Raw genomic sequence first — 5,685 nt, 5'->3', positions numbered from 1 at the left:
GTATGATTTTGGTATTGTTGTTATACCACCACCCACCCATACATATTAGGGTGGGTGGTACTATGGTTATACATATTGTAATATTTGTTATATTTGTGTAGGTTTTTGGCACTGTGGTTATACCTCCACCCGCATACATTGGGGTGAGGCGGCAGGGCCGCTTTAGTACAGTTTTGGTATTATGTTTATACCTCCACCCGTATACATTGGGGTGAGGCGGCGGGGACTCTTTGTGCGGGAACGGTTACAGTGGATCTCATCTTAAATTCTATAAATGTTAATGACCTCTCTTGATAAGCTTGCTATGGTTTAAACGGTTAACTATGTTATTCTATTGTCTCCCTGGTTCATCATATTTATAATGTATTTATGAATTCTTTAATTGGTGTTTGGTTTTCATACAAGTACTATTTGACATGTACTAATTGTCCCTTTTGCCGGGTGCGCTGCATTTTTAATGGATGCAGGTGGTTCCACAGCGGAGGATATTGACCAGTGATAGCGGTGCTCATTCTTCCCAGCTGACTTGGTGAGCCCCATCTCATTCCGGGGTTGTGCATCTTTTGTTTCGTATGTGTTATCGTATTTTGAGATATAGTCGGAGCCTTGTTGCCGGTACTATCATTGTACTCTTTGGTATTTTAGAGGTTCCGTAGACATAGTGTTGGTTGTGTATTGGTGCTGGGAAAGACAAACTATGTTATGTTGTGGTTGTATTACTTGTTCTATTTAAGACCTTAAAAATGATGGAACTATTGGTATTTAATTGGTATTGTGGACATGGACACCTTTTTGTCTAATTAATGAAAATATGTATTATCTCCATTCATGGATGAGTTGGGTAGAAGGAAATCTAACAGGTCGGGTTCACTCGGTTGAGCACCGGTCGCGCTCCCCGGTTTTGGGGCTGGACAAACTTGGTGTCAGAGCCTAAGGTTTTAAAGTGTTCTAGGATATTTTGCTACAATGTCTAGTAGAGTCCTTATTATCGGTATGTTATCGACCACATCTATAATTAGGATGCTACATGGGCCACCTATGAGTGATGTGTAGCAGAAAAGATTAGAGCAGTTTGGGAGAGATTTAAGCCTCTAGAGTTAAGTGGGGCAGAGCCGGAGAATGCTCAGGATTTTATAGACAGGTGCAGCGGATCCTTCGCACAATGAGTGTAAGGCCTCGTAAAAATTTTCAAAAAGAAATATAATGTTCCGTGGTGCTGAATTGGGCTTACGTGTTTGAGGATTGTATCTCGTACGTTTTGGGTTGAACAATGCACTGAGGGATAAAGGAAAAATTTTTGGCAGAGAAATGCATTTCTGCGATCCATTATGCGACCGCAGAATCACTCTGCAGACTGCATAATGGCCGCAGAATGAGGAAGAGGAGGGGCAGTTTTGAATGCTATTCTGCGGTCGACTATGCGACCACAGAACTGTTCTGCGGTTCACTATGCGACTGCAGAACAAGTCTGCGGGCCGCATAGTGACCGCACAGCCAGGCACTTTTTTGCCAGTTTTGGACACCAATTATGCGGCCGATATGTGGTTCGTATATCGATTATGCGATCGAAGACCTTTTTACGGAGCTTAATTTTTGGGTTTTTAAAACCAGACCCTACTTCGTTAAATACACACTTTGGGCCATTTCTAAGCTAAAATCTAACACTTTAGAGTGAGAGAGAGTGCCCTAGAGTGTGAAGGTGTTCCTCAATAATTGTTTTTCAATTCTTGCTCAAATTTTGGAAGATTAAGAAGGGAAACTCACTAGGTCTTCATCCTAGAGATAAGATTCTACACCCTAACCCTCAATTTCGAATTTTGTTTAGAAATGGGTAATTAGCAAGATACTTTTTGGGCATGAGAGTTGTTTATTTTACATGCATGTGTTATCAAAGGGTGTAGGAAGATTGTTGAGCTAAAAATGGTAAAGATTGGGTTGTGGGATGATGGAATCCTCCATAAAAGGACCTTGAAACCTTAATGCACACCCAGTATTTGATAAAATGCTCAAATGAGATAGAACCATGAGCATCTTCCTAATTTTGGTTTAATTTGTTATATTTCTAAAATAGATTGAAGTTGCTAAGAATTCTAAAACATTTTAGAGTTTAAGGAAGCTCCATTGAGGTATGTTGGCTAAATTCTTCTTTAAGAATTGGAACCCCAATATCCTTGTAAGTTCCAAGATATTTATTACAAGTTGAGTATTCCGAATAAGTTTTGTGACAAAGATATATGTTCAATTCGTCTTTCAAGTGCTTTTGTCATATTGCATTATAAATTGAGGATGTGTTCCAAACTAAAGATTGTGATTGGGGTTAAACCTCCACCCGTATATATTGGGGTGAGGCGGAAGAGCCGCTTTGTGTATGATTTTGGTATTGTTGTTATACCACCACCCACCCATACATATTAGGGTGGGTGGTACTGTGGTTATACATATCGTTATATTTGTTATATTTGTGTAGGTTTTTGGTACTGTGGTTATACCTCCACCCGCATACATTGGGGTGAGGCGGCAGGGCCGCTTTAGTAGAGTTTTGGTATTGTTTTTAGACCTCCACCCGCATACATTGGGGTTAGGTGGCGGGGGATGCTTTGTGTGGGAACGGTTACAGCAGATCTCATCTTAAATTCTATAAATTTTAATGAAAGCTCTTGATAAGCTTGATTTGTTTTAAACGGTTAACTATGTTATTCTATTGTCGCCCTGGTTCATCATATTTATATTGTATTTTCGAATTCTTTAATTGGTGATTGGTTTTCATACAAGTACTATTTGACATGTACTAATGTCCTTTTTGCCAGGGGGGCTGCATCTTTAATGGATGCAGGTGGTTCAACAGCGGAGGATATTGACCAGTGATAGCGGTGCTCATTCTTCCCAGCTGACTTGGTGAGCCCCATCTCATTCCGGGGTTGTGCATCTTTTGTTTCGTATGTGTTATCGTATTTTGAGATATAGTCGGAGCCTTGTTGCCGGCACTATCATTGTACTCTTTGGTATTTTAGAGGTTTCGTAGACATAGTGTTGGTTGTGTATTGGTGCTGGGAAAGACAAACTATGTTATGTTGTGGTTGTATTACTTGTTCTATTTAAAACCTTAAAAATGATGGAACTATTGGTATTGAATTGGTATTGTGGACATGGACACCTTTTTGTCTAATTAATGAAAATATGTATTATCTCCATTCATAGATGAGTTGGGTAGAAGGAAATCTAACAGGTCGGGTTCACTCGGTTGAGCACCGGTCGCGCTCCCCGATTTTGGGGCTGGACAAACTTGGTGTCAGAGCCTAAGGTTTTAAAGTGTCCTAGGATATTTTGGATCAATGTCTAGTAGAGTCCTTATTATCGGTATATTGTCGACCACATCTATAATTAGGATGCTACGTGGGCCACCTATGAGTGATGCGTAGCAGTAAAGATTAGAGCAGTTTGGGAGAGATTTAAGCCTCTAGAGTTAAGTGGGGCAGAGCCGGAGAATGCTCAGGATTTTATTGACAGGTGCCAGCGGATCCTTCGCACAACGAGTGTAAGGCCTCGTAAAAATTTTCAAAAAGAAATATAATGTTCCGTGGTGCTGAATTGGGCTTACGTGTTTGAGGATTGACGTTTTGGGTTGAACAATGCACTGAGGGATAAAGGAAAAATTTTTGGCAGAGAAATGTATTTCTACTGTCCATTATGCGACCGCAAGAATCACTCTGCGGACTGTATAATGGCTGCAGAATGAGGAAGAGGAGGGGCAGTTTTGAATGCTATTCTGCTGTCGACTATGCGACCACAGAACTGTTCTGCGGTTCACTATGCGACTGCAGAACAGGTCTGCGGGCCGCATAGTGACCGCACAGCCAGGCACTTTTTTGCCAGTTTTGGACACCAATTATGCGGCCGATATGTGGTTCGTATATCAATTAAGCGATCGAACATCTTTTTACGGAGCTTAATTTTTGGGTTTTTAAAACCAGACCCTACTTCGTTAAATACACACTTTGGGCCATTTCTGAGCTAAAATCTAACACTTTAGAGTGAGAGAGAGTGCCCTAGAGTGTGAAGGTGTTCCTCAATAATTATTTTTCAATTCTTGCTCAAATTTTGGAAGATTAAGAAGGGAAACTCACTAGGTCTTCATCCTAGAGATAAGATTCTACACCCTAACCCTCAATTTCGAAGTTTGTTTAGAAATGGGTAATTAGCAAGATAATTTTTGGGCATGAGAGTTGTTTATTTTACATGCATGTGTTATCAAAGGGTGTAGGAAGATTGTTGAGCTAAAAATGGTAAAGATTGGGTTGTGGGATGATGGAATCCTCCATAAAAGGACCTTGAAACCTTAATGCACACCAAGTATTTGATAAAATGCTCAAATGAGCTAGAACCATGAGCATCTTCCTAATTTTGGTTCAATTTGTTATATTTCTAAAATAGATTTAAGTTGCTAAGAATTCCAAAACATTTTAGAGTTTAAGGAAGCTCCATTGAGGTATGTTGGCTAAACTCTTCTTTAAGAATTAGAACCCCAATATCCTTGTAAGTTCCAAGATATTTATTACAAGTTGAGTATTCCGAATAGGTTTTGTGACAAAGATATATGTTCAATTCGTGTTTCAAGTGCTTTTGTCATATTGCATTATAAATTGAGGATGTGTTCCAAACTAAAGATTATGATTGGGGTTACACCTCCACCCGCATATATTGGGGTGAGGCGGAAGAGCCGCTTTGTGTATGATTTTGGTATTGTTGTTATACCACCACCCACACATACATATTGGGGTGAGGCGGCATGACCGTTTTGTGAAGGTATTGGTATCGTTAATGCATTTCCACCCGCATGTATTGGGGTGAGGCGACATGGCCGCTTTGTGTAGGTTTTTAGTACTGTGATTATACCTCCACCCGCATACATTGGGGTGAGGCGATAGGGTCGCTTTAATAGAGTTTTGGTATTGTGTTTAGACCTCCACCCGCATACATTGGGGTGAGGCGGCAGGGCCGCTTTGTGGGAATGGTTACAGCAGATCTTATCTTAAATTCGATAAATGTTAATGACAGCTCTTGATAAGCTTGATTCGGTTTAAACGGTTAACTATATTATTCTATTGTCGCTCTGGTTCATCATATTTATATTGTATTTTTGAATTCTTTAATTGGTGTTTGGTTTTCATACTAGTACTATTCGACATGTACTATTGTCCCTTTTGCCGGGTGCGCTGCATTTTTAATGGATGCAGGTGGTTCCACAGCGGAGGATATTGACCAGTGATAGCGGTGCTCATTCTTCCCAGCTGACTTGGTGAGCCCCATCTCATTCCGGGGTTGTGCATCTTTTGTTTCGTATGTGTTATCGTATTTTGAGGTATAACCGGAGCCTTGTTGCCGGCACTATCATTGTACTCTTTGGTATTTTAGAGGCTCCGTAGACATAGTATGGGTAGTGTATTGGTGCTGGGAAAGACAAAGTATGTTATGTTGTGGTTCTATTACTTGTTTATTTAAGACCTTAAAAATGATGAAACTATTGGTAATGAATTGATATTGTGGACATGGACACCTTTTTGTCTAATTAATGAAAATATTTATTATCTCCATTCATGAATGAGTTGGGTAGAAGGAAATCTAACAGGCTTGCTCGGTCGGGTTCACTAGGTTTAGCGCCGGTTGTACTCCCCGGTTTTGGGGCGT

Source organism: Nicotiana tabacum, chromosome 9 (genome assembly GCF_000715075.1).
Source record: "Nicotiana tabacum cultivar K326 chromosome 9, ASM71507v2, whole genome shotgun sequence".
Classification (NCBI taxonomy): domain Eukaryota; kingdom Viridiplantae; phylum Streptophyta; class Magnoliopsida; order Solanales; family Solanaceae; genus Nicotiana; species Nicotiana tabacum.
The sequence above is the reverse complement of the archived record's forward strand: the minus strand, read 5'-3'. Positions refer to the sequence as shown.